The 20496-nt window shown below is 43.5% G+C and overlaps 1 protein-coding gene across 5 annotated transcripts in view; it reads right to left on the bottom strand.

The window, feature by feature from the left end:
* Positions 1-17752, bottom strand: part of SEMA6A (semaphorin 6A) — a 119179-nt gene extending 101427 nt beyond the window's left edge. For 2 of the 5 annotated variants that reach the window (XM_066568686.1, XM_066568687.1), the window contains exon 1: positions 17234-17752. The gene's annotated coding sequence lies outside the window, so the exon portion shown is untranslated. The remainder of the gene's footprint in view (positions 1-17233) is intronic. The other 3 variants (XM_066568689.1, XM_066568691.1, XM_066568690.1) reach the window with 2 other exon arrangements.
* Between the last annotated feature and the right edge of the window lie 2744 nt (positions 17753-20496).

Below are 20496 nucleotides of genomic sequence, written 5' to 3'. Positions count from 1 at the left end.
ACCAAAGGCAGTTAATTGCAATCTCTCCAAGGAGCATGTTCACGTTATTATTGATGGGTTGTTGTTGAGGATATCTTACCTTAAAATACCAACAAAATCTTAATTTACAATAATTTGATGATTTCTTCAACCCTTTTCTATTGAGAAAATAAAATTTGGGGTACTTATGTAGTCACAGCTGTTACTAATCAAATTTATTTAAGAGAGTAATGTGAAACAGCATGTTTGTGCAAGTTCATAATCACAGCAGAATTAAATCATTTTTACAGAGCATTTATTTGAACATTCTGCACACAAACTTTGAATATGGCAGAGAATATTTCCCTTGCATTTAGGTTTGATTTCATTCCTGGAAACCACTATAAAAATCCTGCTCACTTGCGGTAGGGTTCTTTATTTATGCTCAGTTTTAGTTTTAAGACCTGTGACAAACACCAGATTGCTCACGTTCGTCACGACACAGGCAGAGTCACTACACATCCTGCCCTGCCTCCTGGTATACTACCCAGCCAGTATAACACACTCCTGGCTTTCTCTAGAGTGGCCTGCTCAGCAGGCTTCCCCCTGTAGGCATCCAGGTCTGGAGCTTGAAAAGGGGCTTTGAACTTCACATGGCTCCTGGCACATCTGCAGTTACAGCCACAGTGTCACAGTCACTTCTTAAAATGATGGTCCTTGCATCCACGTTACTCTTCCTGCACTGCAAAGATCAGCCCTGTGCTGGTTATCTGTACAAAGACAAGCCCTGCTCATCTTGGCTAGAATTTTGGATCCAGCAGAGACCTGGAAGCTGCCTGCTTCCAGAGTCACCAGCTTCTCCCCTTCCCTTCCCCATCCACAAATCCTCTCTTTTAAAAAACACATGCTGCTATTTTTTTTAAAAAGGTACAACATACCAAAATCTAACTTTTAGGGCTTTTAATGCCTGTGTTCACCAGCCTTCTTCTTCTCCAATAAGTCTACCAACTATTTTCCTCAAAAGTGCCAGGTGCAGAGATTTTTTTAAAGGAGGCTTTAATAGTTCAGTGGAAACTGGCCAAAAGCCATGAACTTGTTCCGGGCAGCTGACCAGCCAGCTGCAACGGGTGATGCCAATGCCCTTTCCTCATGGCTGAAACATGTCAGCTCACCACAGGCCTGGCAAGAAGATCACATAGCCCATTAGCAACTTCCCTTGAAACACAAATTCTGAAGCCTCCTTCCATCTCTTTGCCCAAGTCTTAGTACAACTAAATTTCTTACTGTCCTTGTTTTTAATGTCAACCTCTTTTCCCCACAGAAAAAAACACTTCTCCAAGCCAATCTCTCAATATCTTTGGCAGTGATGGAAACCTTCTTTACCAATAGTGTGTGAGAGAAGTTGGGAGTCTCGTGAGATTTCTGAGAGCAAGGAGAAACAAGTGGGGATGGAGAAGATTCACATCCAGACATTTTTTCTCCCCCACCTACCAAATTCTATGTGAGGCGTAGAGAAATAAGGCAGAGAGACAAATGATTCCACTTCATCTCCCGTATGCCATCTGTTTTTTTCACTCCAAGCTTCCTATACACTTTAGATGATGACAGCTCATCAGAAAGGAGTCATCCCACAGCATACTGCTGTTTTGTAAGGCAGAGAGCATTTTCACCCTGCCCTCCTCTCCTCTGGCACTTCAGCTGTCCCTCTGTACCAGTCTAACTATATACCTACACCTATTCCCTTAGAACCTCCTTTGAGAAATCTTCTACTTCTCACCTTTGACCTTACAGCTACTTTCCTTGCCTCCTATAACAATTTTTTCCTTAAAAATTACTCAAACATCTGTGTTTGTCCCATCACTTATTGGGGAAGCTGGGAGCTAGCAAGAGTAGTATGGTAGCACAGCTGCATCTATTCATAGTTTCAAGGTTTTTGGTTTTCTTGTTGACTTAGTCTTTATGTAATTTTTTCAAAGATAATGTTTTTGAGAGGTTACACGTAACAATAGCACTAATATGACTCCATAAATTTAACTTCAGTTTAATTCATTGGACGATCTGTCAGAAACAACTTTCTCATTATTAAAATACTTTGACTGAATATTCAGTCAAAAAAAAAAGTCATCAAGTTAAAGTGACACCTCAACTGAGACCATCTTAGTGGTTTTACTATGGAGGAAAAAAAATCTGCAAATTATTCATTGCTTGTAATCTCTTGCAAGCTCACAGAGCAGGCGTTAACCTGACATATAAACTTTTACAAATATTATTAGCACTTCAAAGACACCACAAATATTGAAGTAGATAAATTCTCTATTACTTATTCTCCTCCAATATATCCTTAAGCAGGACAACACAGATTGTCATCTTTTGCCTGCTGAGTTAAGGCTGAGAATATGCATTAGGCATAATGCATTCAGTTCTAGGAAAGGGCTTCATTTGAACTGATAAAAAGTGAGAATTTTTCCTGCAGTTAAGGGAGACATTTTGTCCTTAGTTTTCCATTTAGACCGGTAGGTTCCAGAAATAAGTTTCATATTTTTGTATCTCGCAGTATAAGATAAAGTTGAAATGGAGTTTTAAGCAGAATGATGTGAGTGACTCTAAGATGTCCCAGTGTTTTTTAAGTCTACAACATGGCCAAAGACACTGACTCTGTTTCACTCAGTTTCACCTGTTGATGTTGATTGGAAATACTCTATATACTCTTGGGAGATCACAGTTTCCATCATGAGTGTATTATAAAATTTTACTAACCATCCCACTTATTTCTTAAAGGAGAATCAGTCTAACTAGTTAGTATGAGCCACCTTGTCACTCAGTGGCACTTGTGTTTCATTCCAGCTGGTTTCACCACATTGCTGCAGAAAGCACTTTTCCTTGTCGGAATCAGTGAGACCTAAGCTGGAACTGGCAGTGTGCTGCTGACAGAGCCAGGGCTGCTGATGCACCACTCTCAGAAGGATGACTGGTGCTACAACACATTCTTTATCAGTTGTGTTTGCTGTCCCCAAAATCCAACACACTCTCCAACTTCCCTACTTTCCAGGCTATTCAGTGAATATTTAGATCGTCTTGGGGCAGATGGCTTGAGTTTGTGATTTGTATTGACAAGAACTGGCTCCTGGACTTGCCTTCTTCAGACCTGAAGTTATGAGCCTGCACAAAGTAGACATCTAAATAAACAAATGCAAAGTTTGCTTTATCATCAGGTAAAAAGTGTGAGTAAAGATATCAGGAAATATCTTAAGTTGCAGGTAAATTTCCATGCATCACCAATGGATTTCCCATGCAACATCTTCATGATGTACTCAGGAAGGGAAAGCTAGAGTATTTTATGATTCATTTGGCAAATCTGATTTATTTGTGTATGCATTTGAGCTGTATCTGTAAAATGTCTCTAGACATTTTAGTCATGACATATTGAAACATGAAAAACTAGCTATATTTTTTTAAAGTGAGACCTGATAGATGAGGCTGAAGAACTAAGAGCTTTCTTTGTGAACACATTGCCTTCCTTCTACACACAATGCCAGCTGCTTGACAACAGCTGTCCTCTCCAGGCTCTGTCTAAAAACACCTGCAGGTGTGCAAATCTAGGACTTGAGGTGTGAGTTGAGCACCTGAAGCTAAGCAGTGGACAAAGTTGTGAACTCAGGACAGAAGCAAGCAGCTGTCCATAGAGCAATTGCAGGGTGCAAGTACAAACACACCACGTTTCTGAAAGGTCTTCTCCAGATACAAATCCACGGTACCCTGGCAAAATGGATTTGGGGAAGGACACAACACACAGAGGTTTAAAGCCAGAAGAGTCCTAAAATCAATGTATGTGACCATAGGCATCTTGATCAGCCAGCTGTGTCCTTCTGCTGATTTCTCAGCCAGTGGGGACCTGAAGAGATCAGCAGGCCTGGGGGCCCAATTAGTCCAAACATAAAACCTTTTCCATGTGTATTTTGCTTTGAAGTAAAAAACAACCAACCAACCAAATAAAGAAACAGAAACCCAGAACATGCTAACCTCCTTTTTTGTTAAGACTTGAACGCCTGGGCTTGAGTCCTTAACGCGTAAGTAACTCTTGGATGTCTAAATAAAAAACCTTCCAAAATCCACATTTTTATCCTCCCTGGATCCATGACTATTGTTAAGAAAATGAAGACTTAAAGATGTTATGTGTCAAGGAAGACACCAATGAAATTATTTGAAATAACCCCTGAGTTCACATGGGACTGACATGAGGTAAAATTTCTTATATAAATGCACAATATTTCTCAAGAAAATAATAATAATTAAAAAAATTAATTGGACAATTGAAAGTTAAAGGTACCCTTGTTTTATGGATCAAGCCCATTTTTAACTGTTTTTAAAACTGCTTTTAAAATAATTACTTGAATTATGACGTCTTTTTTTTTCTAAATACTGTAACAACATACAGCTGCTGCAATCTATTTTTCTGCATCTTGCAAAGATTTCAGATAATTCTGGAAGCTCTTTAAACATGAGAGAGTATTTAAATACTCTTTTGAGCTAGAGAAAATATACTTCATATGAACAAGAGGATGTGGTAGAATTACTGCCAGAAACTACTAAATGGCTTGCAGCAATATCTATGCTTCTGTTTCAAAAGGAGACAAAAATATATGTTTAAATGACATGAAATCTCTTCCCTCTCCTCTCCTCTCCCAACTAATTTGCCTTAACTTAATCTGTGCTTTTAGCCTCCCTTCCCTATGAGTATTGAACAATAAAGCACTAAGAGAAAAGACACTTGAGATAAACCAAGCAAATGTTAATCTGGGACACTGTTTTGCTTATAAGCACAGCCCTTGTTCTACTCAGTGCAAATTGTATTATTTTGTGTTCAATTGGTTGCATTTGTTTGAGTGTCTTATCTATCCTGTAGGGCTGAGCAAAACGGCACACCCACTGAAACAAACATGAATTTATTTTCTGTAAAAGCCGGGCTGACACATGAAAGCTGTGAAAGAATCTTGTTAGCGATTCTCTGTGTAGGCAGCATGTTTCACTTTAATCATATGCATTACAGCCTCTACCCATCAGAGGCTTCAGATTCACTCCTAGAGCTTTTTTGCACATCAGTTTGGCTAACCCACTTTCTGATGTTCCTGCCTCTGTATACAGAAAGAAAGCAGAAGACGATTCTGCTTTTTATGCTGCAAACGAAGCAGCAAGACTGCGCGCACACACACACACACGGGCAGAGGCAAAAGGAGCGCCTCTGGAGAGCGCGGCTCGCTGAGTCTATCGCTGGCTCCCGCCGCCGCCGCGCCTTTTCCGCCGCTCCCTCCCGGTTTTTTTCCGCCGCTCGCTCCCGGTGTACCCCGGCCGCCTGCGGCGCCTGCACGGAGCTGTTCAGACACAAGAGGGCAGGCGGCATGCGGAGGAAAGCTCCCACAGACAGCGCCGAGCAGGCTCCCGGCGAACTTCGGGAATTAGACAAGTGCCTCTCACACTCAGCGTAACAATGTATGTGACCAAGCTCTCCGCCGGTTCCTCCAGCCATTACACTATTAGTTACAGCTGTACTCCTGCCTTAAAAACTATGTCAAAAAGGGAATGTTCTTATTCTCTTGAAACCTGTAGCAATTTACAAGGCCACTCTGTAACAGGAAGAAAAGTTACTGTGCCTTCTTTCCAAGATTTGACGCACAGTCTAATGAAAATGCGGCACATTCTCTCTCAGTGTATTCCACCCGCTGGAATATTTAAGGCTTTCCCCACCATAAATGTATTTCGGTAAATGTGTTGTGTTCATTCTTACACAACCCTGCTATTTAAATGTGGGTAGTTGTTAGAGCAGGCTGTCATACGACGACTATCTAGAAGCAGGCAGTGCAGCAGCAAAGTAGCACACCAGCCCCCCTACTAACACATTCTCTGGTTTGCTGCTGAAAAACTTCCAGTACTTGAATCTTTGAAGATAAAATGCTAATTCACTGTACAGATCCATTGCAGTCCCGTGCCTTCTTGATTGTTTTGATATTTTTATTAATTGTTATTGGTATTTTGAGCTTGTGACTTAAGTTCTTAAAAAAAAAATCAGCAATTTATAACTCCTAATGAAGTCAGCAAGATTTATGCCACCAATACTAACAAGTCAGAGGTTAGCTCTTCTAGACAAACTCCATGCCTAATAAAATAAGCATGGAGATGCAATCTGAAGCAAAACTGTGCCCTCAATTTTCTGTTTGATGCCAACAGACCAAAAGTTAGATCCTGCTAACCTGTATTTTCTTGTCTCCACCCAACTCTTTTTCATTTATACACAGAAGCAATGCAATTGGTTCTGATGACATGTCCATCTAAACTAGGGGCACTCGTTTGAGTAGATAGTTGGATATTTGGAGCCTGGCACAAAGGAGGAGGTGAGGAGTAGTCCTTCTAAAAATGAGGTAGTTAAGCATCTGTGTAGATGTTCCAGGTTTTGAAAAGTTCTTGAAGTTCTTTGGCTGTGACAACAATGAATTCTTTTATCTGCTTCAATCTAAAAAAATTACTGACCATTTATAGAAAAAAATTAAAAAGTATGATGAATTGATTTGCTATTGAATGTAATTCAATGAAAGTGTTCTTACAGACCACTTCAGACATCAGCAGGCATGATATAGTCTACTTTTTCCATTCCTTTGCAGAACATCAACAGCATTTAATCATATCAACATGCTATCAGGAAGGACCTGGCTGAATTGCCTCTCTCACATAAACTACACTTGAGTTGTGTGTTATTTCTTTAGGGTTTTTTTTTGTTTTTTTCTTTTTTTTTTTTTTGGCAAATGATGCTATTGCCAGGATTTCAGCTACACAAGAGAGATTATGACAAAGATGAACACAAACAAAAACAAACAGTTAAAATGGTAAAAGGCACATTGAAAAGGAAATAAAATTAATGTGTCAGAGAACTTCCTCCATTGCACAAGTTGCCTTATATTTTCAAAGTTTTTTTCTGATAGTCACTTTAACACATGTAAGTAGTACTCTTAATAATGTTTTGACAAATCAAAACTGCATTTTTCTCACAATCATCCAGTCACCAGCCTTCATTCCACACCTTCAGGCCATTAGCTCAGTGTTGGCTAAATTTGCCTTTTGGACTACATGTGTTGTTGAACGAGAACAGGATCTCTCTTCTTTTTTTTTATCTTGGGAAAGGAAGTGTTCTGGCAGCATGTCTAGGTCTTACGCATAGAACAGGATAAAGCAAAAAAGATGACACCACCCTGAAATACACGCATCTGATATAATTAATCAGTTTCTGAACATGATGAACTTCCCTACAACAGAATTAAAAGGAAACACCTTGCAGATAATAATGAAAAAGTGTAGTAACTCATGCAAAAATCTTTCCTTTTCCCAGAGCAGATCTTTAAGGATTTAGTTCTTAATTTCTTTTTAAAGAAAAACAGATTCCTATTCCAAATCAAGAATAATTTCACTGGATGGGGAAAAAAAAGGCATCCTAAAGCACCACTACTTTAAAGTTTGTCTTCTCACTTCTCCATAAAACCTCATAACTCTCTACTTGAATTTCTTCCCAAAAACAAACAAAAAAATCCAACCAAACCAAACTCCAAAACAAAAAATTCTGAACACTGTATTTCTAGAAAACAAAGTTCTACTACAGGGACACAGTTCTTACAAGATATGTTACATAATCATCCTCATATAACAGAGTACAGGAAATTTTAAAAAATCAATTTAACTGCGATCATTTCTGATTTAATATGGTTTGGATCAGTAAGTTGTAATTGCAAAAGCTGTGCATTTGTAATTAATGAGTACAAATTATTCAGAAGTGGAATGGGTTGAATGCCTTAGAAGTTTATACACATAGTACCAAGTTCTGTTCATACAGAAAATTAAATTCAAAAGTTGATTTTAATGCACGATGCCCCTCTTTCATTAGAGATCTCTGATGAAAAGCCAGTAATATAAAGATTATGACCCGAAGTTCAAGATTGGAGTTGAACAGCCTCTAATCCTCTCTATATAATAAAAAAGGTATTTTTGACTCAAATACGAGGCTGCATTTAGCCGTGCTCATGGCGTGAAGTACCACTCAAGAAAGATAATCCTGTGGGACTCTTGCCCGCAGGCAAGAGACACCGGGCTGTGCCCCACGTGTGGAGCATCTGTCGGAAAAGGCATGTCATCCCTTCCTTTTCATTGCCGTGGTGTATTGAGGCAGAATTCCCACACAAACTCAGGCATGCGGGCCAGAGCTCCAGCTGCCCTCCAATCATTCCTCCCCATCCACCCTCTCCAAAGGACCGCTGGGATGGGTGCACTCCGCCTGCACCTGCTACCAGCTGCAGGCACTGGGGAGCTTTGAGGCTGAACAGGGACAGTCCCCCTCTCCTCTGTTTGCTCATGAGCACTCAGCCCAAGACAAGCATCAACCTCCCAGGAACATTCAGGTAGTAAGATGCTATTGAGCAAATATGAGATTTGCAAAGCAAATGCTGTGACATCGCTTAAAAGACAAAAACACAACAATTACTTTCACAGGAATTATTGTTTTATTTTCTTGATAAGTTTAGTATATTTGATGCTAAAATTCATCTTTTTGGGGATGCAGAAGAATATTTATTATCAACCATAAACAAACTGAAAGGAAAATATTCCCAGTGAAGTGTCTGAGTCACCAACTCAGGTATTTAAAAGATACACAGAGCTATATAAAAGATGTGTAGATGTAGGCTTTAGGTACATGGTTTAGTAGTGGATTCAGCAGTGTTAGATTAAGGGTTGGACTCCATGATCTTCAAAGACCTTTCCAACCTAAATAATTCTATAGTTTTGTACTGAAGTCTAAATGGTGTAAGGGCTTGTTGATAGGTGCTGAGTAGAAAGGCATTTTTACCCTCCAACAGACAGGCTCTTTATACTGAGTATTGACTTAGCACTCACTTCTCTGTTTCTTGAAGGCAAAAAATAAATAGCAAGGAAAAAAACAAACAAACAACCACCAGTGTTAAAGAAGGTACAAATGTTCCTTACAGAACTGCTTAATTAAATCTCTATGCAGGGGGATCCTATACCTAACCTGTAACTAAATGGAATACAATAAAGTCTGAGGAAAGAAAGCACAAGAGAATTTGTACATCTACAGTTTTGACCCAAGATATTTCCTCACTGTTACAATTGCTACCTCCCTTTCAAAGGGAAATAAAAAATGATGGAGGCATATCATTCTGTCAGTCTAATAGACACATGCGCATTCTGAGTTTATCAGGAAAAATACTGGGATTAATTTTACACAAAATATGTGTTTTCAACACAGATCTGGAAGATTATAAACCAGAAGATTCCATATTATGTGAAAGTATAAAATTCCAAATACAGATTTTGTGTGCATCTACCAACAAATGAAATTTAAAATTAATGTCAAATTTTTGGACTTCATTAGTTCAATTCATAGGGCTCCTGAGGATTACATGTAACAGGCTCATGTTCTCAACCTGCTTGTTGATCTCACTTGAAAAATTGACAAGACTGGTTTGTAAAGTCCCAAGCTGAAGATTTAGAACTAATCTTTTAGTGCAAACATACGAAAGCAAAAAAGATGCTGTTTTTCTTTTCTGATTAATTCAAATTATACAGAATTCTTTAATCTCAACTGTACACAGTTTTGATATTGTACTTTGCTTTGATTAGTCAAGACTGGTTTTTTGTTGTTGTAAACAGAAGATAGTCTTTCAGCTACTTTCCTGTTAGACGCATTTCCTACTTTACCATTTTTCTCACTCATCAAAAAAGCTATTTCTAACATCTCACAGCTCTATATTTCTGAAAGCATGTATGTTTTAATGCTGAGTTTATGAACAAATATTGAAACATCATTGAAAAAATACTACCAATGCCAACACAGCACTGAAAGAGCTTTAGTTCTGTCTGAAAAAAGTTAATTTCCTCTTTTCTACTTGGTAATGCAAGCTGCTCTGCAGCTAACAAAAAGGTTCTTATTGTCTTATTAAATTTAAAGTAGCAATAAACATTAACTCAGTCTCAAACATGGTATGATACTGTATGTAGCTAGGTTAAAAGGGAATGTAAAAGAAATTACCTGGATTGCTTAGGGAATCCTAAATGCCTTAATTTACCCAACCATTTATCAGAAAAACTAAGAAAAGCCCTTTTTGTTCTAGCTATTAGTGTCTGAAGTGTGTGATTTTACCAGCAAGACAAAACAAAAAGCAAATCTTGGGAGCAAGTATCAGTTGGACATTCACATAACAAGGTCCAGAGAGACATATCCAGAAGTTTCTGCTTTTAATCCAACTCTGAATAATGTTGGATGCTGTTTTCTTGATCCTTCCGAGCTCTTCTACTGCCAAAATAACTGCAAAGGCTTGCAAGTCCGAATGTATCGTAAGCCTTTCCCAAGGCACCCCAACACTATCTGAGGCACTGAAACTATGGCAACCGAATAAGAAAGCAGCCTCCATGATTAATAGATGAAGATCCCAGCGACAGTGCCTTGCAAGGCCATAATTCAGGCATGCAGTAGGAATTAGCATAGAATCCATCTCAATCTACCAATAAAAAGTAAATTTTGAAAGGCATCAACAAAAACACAGTTTTTTTCTGCAGAAAAATGAGAAAAACCCACAAAACAACCCAAACAAAAAACCCCTATGGAACTATAAACTGTTCAAAATCTCATTAACATTTCAATGAATGGCTGCCTCAAGAGCAAGTAATGGATAAATGTTCATGAACAATGGTGAAGGAAGCAACATATGAAATTTTCTATTCAAGTATAAAAGCCATATGAAGAATACTCAATACATAGAACATCTAAGTGAAACTGAGCAGACATAGATAGGAAAGTAGAAATAATGTTTGCTGCAGTAAAGAATATAGTTGGATGCAGTTTTTCCCATTGTGTTGGGAATTCCTACGGGAGAGTATTTTTTCCATCTGCTGAACTGGAATGCCTCACTATAGCTATTATATAGTCCACACATTTTCACAGTTAGAAGGTCCCTGGGTCTATCAGGGTCATTACAAAATCAATGACAGTTAGGAATACCTTTTCTTTTTAAGCACATAATGAAACTTCTGCTATTATCACCAGTAAAAGTACTATTAGAGAAGTCTTCATACAACTAGGTATTCTCAGACTGATATGAAAGGGCATTACAAAACTATTGGGGCTTTTTTTCTACTTTTATAAGCTCTAAGTTTTCACTAAAGACAAGGGTTACAGAAATCACAAAAACATAGGAATGGGGTTTTTTTTGCCTGCTTCTTGGAAAGGGTGTAATTCTGCTGTCAAGGCATGGCTCTACCTGGGAAGGATGAGGGAGATGATCCAAAGGCTTCCCATCCTGAAGACAGGGGCCATGCTGTCCTGTTAGAGTGGTGCAGCAATGTTGTGCACCTGCCCCTGTAAAGACTTTCACTTCAGAACTGGAGGCATTTTGACCAAGTGTACTGCTGTGGAAACTTCCTCAGTGGCAATTTTGTTAGTAGCTAAAAAAAACCCCAAAACAAACTAAAAACCTGCCACAAGCAAAAATGGCACAGAGTAGTCCATGATACATGAATTTCAAGTATGTTATATAAATACTTTACATAGAAGTGCCTATTATTAACAATATTTTTAAAGGAAAGGTCATCACTGAATGTAGTGAATTTACCATATGTCTTCACTCTCGAGATACAGCAACTGGCAGTTCTGTTAATAGCTTGTTTATCTGCTTTATTTTACATCTCTATTTCAGCCACTAAAGAAACACTCTGGGGCTTGGGGAAAAATTTCTTTCATACAAAAATGACTTTGAATTCACATCAAGCATTATTACGGCCCTCCTTTGGGCTGATAAATAACAACAGTTTTATACTAGGAAAGACTTCATGAGATTTTTCAGCAAATTACGGGAGAATTCATCCAGGGTTTTTCTTGTCTTCTTCCTTTTCTGAAATCTGTTTTTTATTGTTGTTGTTGTGGGTTTTTTTGTTTTGTTTTGTTTTGTCTTTTTAAGTTTTTAAAAATTAAACTATAGCCAGAGTTAAACTTTAGATTTCAAAGGTCATAAACCTGGTAGTCTCATTTATGTTCATCTAGTGCATGAAAGTTGAGAATATTATTATTTTATGGAGGGGAAGCATAGATCTCTCTTATCCCCTTCCCTGTTTCCAGCAATAGCAGTGTTTGTGTTTATCAGAAATGCCAAAAACTGCAAATGTTTCTATGTAAGCCTGTCCTTCAAAGAGCCCCTCCTAAGACTTCCAGAACACCCTAATTTTTTTGCCTATTTTCTATTTTTTCTCTCCCTCCATTCCCATGCTACATTTAATTTTGAATCCTTTCACATCTTCCAGAGGCTAGAACAAAATAGGCAAATGAGAAGCTTGGGAACTCCACAAGACACACAGGAGCTGCAATACCTAAAATTGTAACACAGTAGGTGGCACTCTTCCCTTTAAAACCTAAAGCTATGCCTTGGGCATGTGCTGCCATATTGACATGTTGCAATCAAGATCCAAAAACCAAAGCAAACCTCACCATGGAAAATTAGAGATCTCTTAACACTGCAGAAACATAAACATTCAATTATTTCCATGGCCATGGGTAACGTAGTACATAAAGAAAACAGAGGCATACAAACTCTGCTCTGCCAGGTTTGCACTTGAACTGGAGTAGTCCACTTTTACCTCCACAGACCCTATGCACATTTAAGCTGTTCCTTACTCAGAGAACTGGTGCAACAGGCCAAAAATGAAAATATTCCTATAGAGATCTGTCAGGCTCAGGTCCAGGCTCTCCCTCAGCTGATTACTTCTGTGTTAGACCGCTGTTCATGGTTACTGCATGCTGTTCATCATCAGTTAGACTCTGTACTACTGACTTTATCTTGCTGTCAAAATGTCTTGCCCACCTAAGAATAATCCTGATACACAGAATTTATGAATATGAAATTCTCAAATGGTCTCCAGTAAAAAGCATTGCTTATCACTCTTATTTTTCTGTTACCCTGTCAAACAAAGCTTGTCACAATTTGTTGGATGTGACTTGCTCCATGACACACAGATCTAGGTCTGACTTATAACATTAAGGATCAGTCCAGACCAAATGTACTCAGAGGATAGCTTCAGGTTCTTAACAAGTATTGATTCCCAGCAGAGAACAGCATTTTCAGTTTGCGGCTTAAATACAAAAAAAATCCACATTTAAGTAATATTTCAGCAACTGCGTTTACTCTTAGAAAATTACTCTGGCAGGCAAGGCGTTCCTCGGTCAGCAAAGCTTACTTAGGTGAATGAGACTGCAAAAGGTGAGGGCTAAAGATTTACTTCATCAATAAATGAATAGTAGCAGGCCAAATACTGCAGCATCTGTATAAAATAGCGATAGCAAAAACTTCTAGTTTAGTACAGTTCAACTTCTCTAGCATATGCTGCATCTAATATAATTTCAATGTTGTTTTCCAGAATTTCAGGATTTACTGGCTTGTTTGTTTTCAGCATTCTGCTACAGCATATGGGAATCAGGTACTATACACAAAACATTTGTTTCAGTAGTATAACAATGTGTTCTTGCAAAGAAGCTGGATGTAAGACATGTATTAGCTCAGGTCAATTTAATCCTAAAACATTTTATGTCTCCCCTGCTGTAAACCATGTGAGCTCCTTTCATGTGTATTTATGTATGGCTCTTCAAAACAAGATGACAAATTTCCCCTTCCCTTCACAAAACATGCACAAGCAAGTTCACAATCACCTACTTCCTTTCTAATGCAAACAATTCTAGTCTGGATTTTTCACAGGTCATTAGCTTGATCTCTGTCTTTCCCTTTTTCTTTTTTTTTTTTTAATTCCTTTCAAAAATGTAATGAAGGCAACTCTTCATTCTCAGCCCAGTCCACCTCCTTCTTCAGTCTTAAACACCAGTAACTGCAATCTTCTATTTGCAAACATAAAGGGACTATGTCTGATACTCACTTTCATCTTCAAGCAGCTAGAAATGTTAACTAGCTATCTTCCTCATAGATGTCAGTGCCCAATTATTTTTTGGCTCAAGTAGTATGAGTTCAGCTGATAAGGCTGGTTTGCCATTAAGCAAGAATATACAGTTTTCAAGTAGACTAATTGAGAACACACAGAACATCTGTGACTGCCTTGTTTGTAGTCTCTGAAAGCATTCACCTGTGCTTCAAGCCTTTGGTGCCTAGTAAATGTTGCAAATACACATTACTAGTAAATGACTAGCAAATGTTGCAAATACACATTACAATATTACTTACTATTTTAAATTTTCTTTAGCATTTAGGCAGAAATCTCATCTGGGCATGCTACTCCTAAGCTAAGCTTCCTTGAATGCCAGAGATTTTCTCCAGTGAAGAGTGGTGAAGAATGGAAATCAACTTTTTTTTTATGCATATGAAATTATTCGGCTTTAGAGAGAGTCAGTTCTCTCTGTCTTATAACTTACGAGAAGCTACCAAATTAAAACCAGGCTCCTATTAGATAAAAGGATGTCCTAGACAGTGAAACACCTTGGGAACTCTACTTCTTTAATAGTGACAAACCTTCCCAATCCTACTGTAGCACTTGCTTTCAACCACGTTCAAAGCGATTCCATGAAGAAAGAGATTTGCTGGAGCAGACCTGAATTTCCTCACAATACACTAGAACAGTCTCATTAAAAAAAATTAAAGAAAAAAAAGGAAAAAAAAGAGAAGCTAACAACAGCAAGATCACTTTGTGTTTCTAATCTGAAAAAAATGGCAGAGGAAACCCTGAGCATGATAACAGCTGCAAAAATCTTACCATGAGAGAAAGCTACAAAATCTCAATGAATTTTGAGAATTGAATTTTAAATCAAAAGAGCCTGACTGCACTGGACTTTGTCATCCTGATGTCAAAGGATTTAATCACCAAGTAAAGATAACTTGGATGAGAATGGTTTACTGGATGACGCTTAAATTTAATGAATGCACACCAAAAGCATGAATTAATTGTTGCAAAGACAGTGGGGCAAATCACACCTTTAGCTGCTATCTTTGAGGTCAACTTAGTAATTATATCTAGTTGCTGGATGATACAAAACAAGTCAGAAGAATCTATATCAAATAATAAGCAACTTCGCGCAGCCCTGTGACAGAAAATGGTTGTGGACACTTAGCACTTCGTTATTTACAACACCTGCATGCTGTGTGTGCGCCTTTAGAAAATGAAGCATTCACCTTGCTTAGGGCGCCAGGAATTAGTATGTTTTACAGTTTATCACAGACCTAACTAAAGCCTTTATCTTCCGCTGTTCCATCAGTGAAAAAATTTTCTGCAGCAGCTAAACCTCCGTCCTGCACAGACGCTGGCACAAACGTGCATGTTTACAAACTTCAAAAGCAGCAATTATCTCGGGAGAGGAACAGAGAACAAATTATCTCCTCAACAAGCGGCCAAGGCTAGAAAAAGACGGAGCCGTTTGTCTAAGGGAAACCCAGCAGTTACTGCCTTGAGACTCACCCTCGGATGAGCCAGGCAGGACAGAGGCTGTGGCGACAAGCAGAAGGGCATCTCCACTGCAACTGACCGGGCTGCAGCCTCAGCCCCGCTTCCCCCGCCAGCCCTCTACGCGCACGCCGTCCGGTCCACCCCCGGGAACGCCTCCCTTGGACGGCCAGGCAGTCAGGCACGAAGGAAGGGGCGGTGGGACGGCCGAGCCCTCGCAAGAAGCAGGTACTTTCCTCACGCGTGATGGAGACCCAAACTTTCCACCACCTTCCCTGGCGGCGGAGCGAGGGGCGGTGCTGACCCTCGGCCGCCCCAGGGGCTGCCCGAGCCCCCGCCGCCACCCCCGTGCCTCGCCGCCGTGTCGCCAGCGCACCGCAAGACGGAGGCACGGGAGCCTTCCCTGCCCGCGCAGAGAAGGGGACAGGTGTGTGCGTGCAGGGTGAAATCCCTTCCCTGCTCAGCATTATCCTGTTCCATGCTCAGCATCATGCTGTCCCCTCCTCGGCATTCCTCCCAACCTCAGCATCCACAGCAGGAAGGAGCCCCGCTCCCGGTCCCCGCCCGGCGTCCCCGGCCCCAGCGCTCCACCACGGCGTGCGGCGTTTGCGGGGCGCCGCGTCGCTAGCCTGAGCCCCTCCTGGAGGGCCAGCCCTGTTACTTGCCATTAAGAAAACTTTCTCTTTTCTGCCGTTTCTCCCATTTGGCCCGGAGCTCGAGGGCGGAGAGGGGCTGAAGGAGCTACAGGGCGAGTGCTGGGCGGAGGGAGAAGAGTTGCGCTGCCTTGCACGGCTTCCCGCCCGCCGGGCGGCCACGGAGGGGTCTGGCCTTGGCCAGCCCGTCTGCCCGCGCTCCCCGGCCAAGGAGAAGCGGCTCGGCAGTGCCGCCGGCCCGCGGGGAAAGAGCCTTGAGGCGCCCGGCAGAAAGGGGCGGGGAGCATCCCTACCCCAGAGCCACCCTTCGCGGGGCTGAGGGAGGCCAGCCGGCAGCCCACCTTCACCGGGGCCGGGGCGGAGGGGAGGGCGGCCACTGCCCGTGGGGAGCGGGCGGGGAGGTGAGCCCGCGGCCCCAGCCCACGATCGCGAACAAAGCCCGCGGCTGCGCCTAGGGCTGCTCCGCAGAAGTTGCCTCGATTCCCAGCCACTTCCCCCAAAAAGCAGCGCCAGCCTCGGAAAAAAACAATAAAAAAATACATCGGCCGCGACCCAGCTACACCGCGGGAACGGCAGAGACGGCGGGGTTACGCCTCTACGCGGAGCGCACACATAGTTCTTGTAACAAAGACCCCAGCACCCAGCCCCACACGATTCCCGGAGGCCCCGGGGTAGGCGCCCGGCGGCCCCGGCGGCGGCGTCCCGCGGCCGCCCAGCTCCCCACGGTGCCCGGGCGGGAGCGACCCCCTGCCAGTAAGGGTTCGGGGATGGGAGGCGAGGAGCCCCAGCCCAGCGCATGCAAGCTGCGCCAAGGGTTAGGGGAGGGAGGATAACATGTTAGGCAATTGGAGTCGGGGGGGGGGGGAAGGGAAGAAAAATATGAGGGTCAAATAAAAAAGGGATAAAAAGATGAAGCTACGAGATGCCGGTAAAGTGACAACACCAAGCGCAGCGTGTACACTTGCGGGAGGCTCTCCTCCTCCCTAGGCGCTGCAAACGATGTCGAGACAGAAGGCAGAAGCAGCCCGCCTCAAACCACACACCACCCTCGCTCCTTCCGAGCCGGCCGGGCGATCCGTGAGCTTCCCCTTCCGAGCAATCCCAAAACATAAGGTAGGGGTACGGACAGGGGGGTACTGTACCTTTTCGGTGCATGTATCTGGGCAGCTAGAGAACAACTAGCTGATGTAGTGTCCCATTTAGTAATCCATTTTAGGGGATCTCTCTGGGAAACTGGAGCCACTCTCTCCTTTGCAATCCTTTGTCATTACTACATGTGTGCTTCCCGGGGGATGGTATATTTAATATTTCTACTTTCTGAATTGCAAACGCAATTTGTTCATTTCCAATGATGGACGAAGAAGGGAGTGATCGGAGAGAAGAATAAAAAATAAAAAAATAAGCAAAAAAAAAAGCGTTAGCAACTCCTCTCCAGACCCAAATTCCACTACGGTTCCACTCCAGTAAGTCCCCTTCAGTCGAGCCTCGGGAGGTAAGTCATTTCGGGGTCTCCTGGTCCCTTTCTACCAGAAGTGCTCCCGGTGTGACGGCTGCTTCAGGAAAACTCCGAGGCTGGAGGTACACGCTGTGCCACGGCAGGAAAGCGTAGTCGCTGCTCGCCTCGAGCTGCCGGGCATCGGACTGAGAGCGGCGAGGACGTGGGAGCCGCTGTCTCTCTCTCCCCGTCCCTGTCTCCCGCCGCTGCCGCTCCGTCTCCCGCCGCCCTCCCGCTGTCCCCTCCGTCCGGAGGCGGAGACAAAGCCCGGACTGGAGCGCGGCGGGCGGGCGGACGGGCGGGCGCGTCCCCCTCCCCGCCCCGCCCACCGCCACGGGCGGGGCACGCGCGCGGCCGCCCCGCCCCGCGGGGGGCGGGGCTGGGGGCGGGGCCGGGCGAGGCGTGAGGGAATCCGGGCGAGGCGTGAGGGAGCGCGGGCAGTGCGGAGCGGGGCGGCCGCGCTTCGGTTTGGGGCTCGCTGTGGGCGGCGCTGCTCCGCTGCTGCCACGGTACCTTGGGGTGGTGCCGGCCGTCACTGGGCTTACGTCGAGCAGGTGTCTGCGGAAGGGACTCGCCGCCCCCTGCCATCGCCCGTTTTCTCGGAGCTGTCGCCGCCTCCAATAATCACGGTCGTTCCGCGCCGGCAGGGCGCGGAGAGGCGGCGAGGGGCGGGGAGACGCCCGAGGTCGCGGCGAGAGCACGGGGCGGGACAGGGGCAGCCGGCTGCAGCCTCCCGAAGGACTCGCCGCTTCTCCGCGGGATCTGGGGCTGCTGCGGAGCCCGGGGCGGAAGCGAAGCCCCGCGCACGGGGCCGGGGCGGGCCGTTCCCCCTTGGGCGCATCCCCGCGTCCCCCGGGGAAAGCGGGGACGGGGGCTGCAGCTGGCGGCTGGCCATCCGCTTGTTGCCTTTTTCCCCTTCCCACCGTCTCAGTCCCGCCTCGGTGGTCGCTGGCTGCGCTAATCCCTGTCTCGGAGCCGATGCAGCCGGGAGCAAGAGCAAGTGGCGCTAATACGCTAATCCCCCTCTCCCGTCCCTGCGCCGAGGCCCCCCGCCGCTGCCGCCGGCGGTAATCCTCCCGGCCCGGCCGCGGGGCGGTGCGGGGGCTGCGCCGGGCACCGCTCCCCGCCCGCCACCAAGTGGTCCCGCGCCGCCCCCGCCGCTGCGCTCCCGGCACGCGGTGTCCCCGCGGCGGGAGGCGCGGAGGCTCCGCCGCGCCCGCAGACCCCGCCGGGGCGCTCGGCCCCTGCCTGCGGGCGTCCCGCCGGGGGCCCGAGCCACTGGCCCCTGATTCCGGCCCTCCGCGCCCTTGTGCTTTCCGCTCTTCCCGGCCTCTTCTCCCGCGCCCCGCGGGATGCCCCCGCGGGATCCCAGCCCTGATGCTCTGACCTCTCAGAGCATCAGGGCTGGGACGAACAGACTGCGGGAGCGGGCTACGCTGTAAATCCAGCAAAATAGCTCAAAGTCAGTGAGGTGAAAATCCGCGTGTTCCTTTCTTCGACGGCGGCATGTGATTCCTCATGAGTTTTAACAGTGATTTTCACCCTCTAGATCTCCCCGGAGTTAAGGCTGCGAGGAGAGCCTCTAGTTGTTTCAGCGTGAAGGTATCTTGTTTCCAGGGGATTCATTTACATGTGCAATCACTTTAACATGATTTATACTTTTTTTCCCCCCTAACCAGATAAGTGAGAGGACAGAGTTCCACTAGGAGAATTGCTGTCAGGTCACAAAGTATGGCATTAAAATTAAAAAAATTACTTATTTATGACAGCTGGTTTTTTCTGCCTTTTATTTTCAGATAATGAAAGGACTGTAAGACATTGGTTTGGGATCTGTATTTGATTTGGGTCTGAAATTAACCACACAGCCATTCAGTTTCTAGTTGTTAGATTACAAGGGAAAACATTCATCTGCATCAAGAAACAGTTTCTTCTTTCCTTTCTGACAGTTTAAACTGAATGTATACTTAGGGTAATTTTATCACCAAAGGAACCAAGACCTAATATATATTTTCTTTCTTTCTTTCCCTGAAAATCTAAAATAGAAGTGATTTCTGCACCAAACAGGGTTATTGCTGGAGACAGATAAATTTTAGTGAAACAAACTTCTTCTAGATCTGAAAGCAATTAGAGAAACTCAACTGGTACAAATGATTTCTAGGTACCAAGTGTGTGTCAGAGGGGTAGACTAGATGAATGTACCTTGATTTGCCAAGACCCCTAACCCTATTTCCACAAAGAGGTCCTTGATCATATCATGGTTTTTCTTCCTCTGTCAGGAAATGAGAACAGAGACTGAACATAGTCAGGACTTGTGGGGAATACCCATTTCACAATAGCTAAGGCTGACATTTGATCATTATATTATGTTCAATCACTGCACACATTTTGAGGTGTTCAAAACTGCCACCAACTTTATTGTGGGTTTGAACTGGAAGCAGATATAGGTTTGGTCTTTACTATGTGCTTCAGCTATTTCACAAGTATTTCCACAATACTGAATGGTTTGTTTTGCCATTGCATTTCTTTACTAATCAAAAAAGGCTCTCTGACAGAGAATATTTTCCCCTCCTATATTTAGGCTTTTGAAAAACACAGACCAGATTTTTATACAATGAAATTTCTGGAAGAAGCAACACTAAAAAATCCAGTTTTCCAGATAGTGGTACTAGCTAAGGCATCAGTTACTAGAAGTTTTATATTCTGGGGTTTTTTACAAAATTGTTTTTCATTCATCCATTTTCCCGCTGTCTTTACTTTTCAAGCCTTTGCTGCCTAACTTCAATTAAATCATGCACTGTAACCATTTTTCATTTAGCCCTCTGCCAAAATGACACCCAGCTCTTCTGTCCTTCATTATCTCTTGGTTTGCTGTACAAACTCTTAAGTGTCTTCATGGCTTGAAAACCCACC

Source organism: Molothrus aeneus, chromosome Z (genome assembly GCF_037042795.1).
Source record: "Molothrus aeneus isolate 106 chromosome Z, BPBGC_Maene_1.0, whole genome shotgun sequence".
NCBI lineage: Eukaryota > Metazoa > Chordata > Aves > Passeriformes > Icteridae > Molothrus > Molothrus aeneus.
This window is presented reverse-complemented; position numbering and strand designations above follow the sequence as displayed.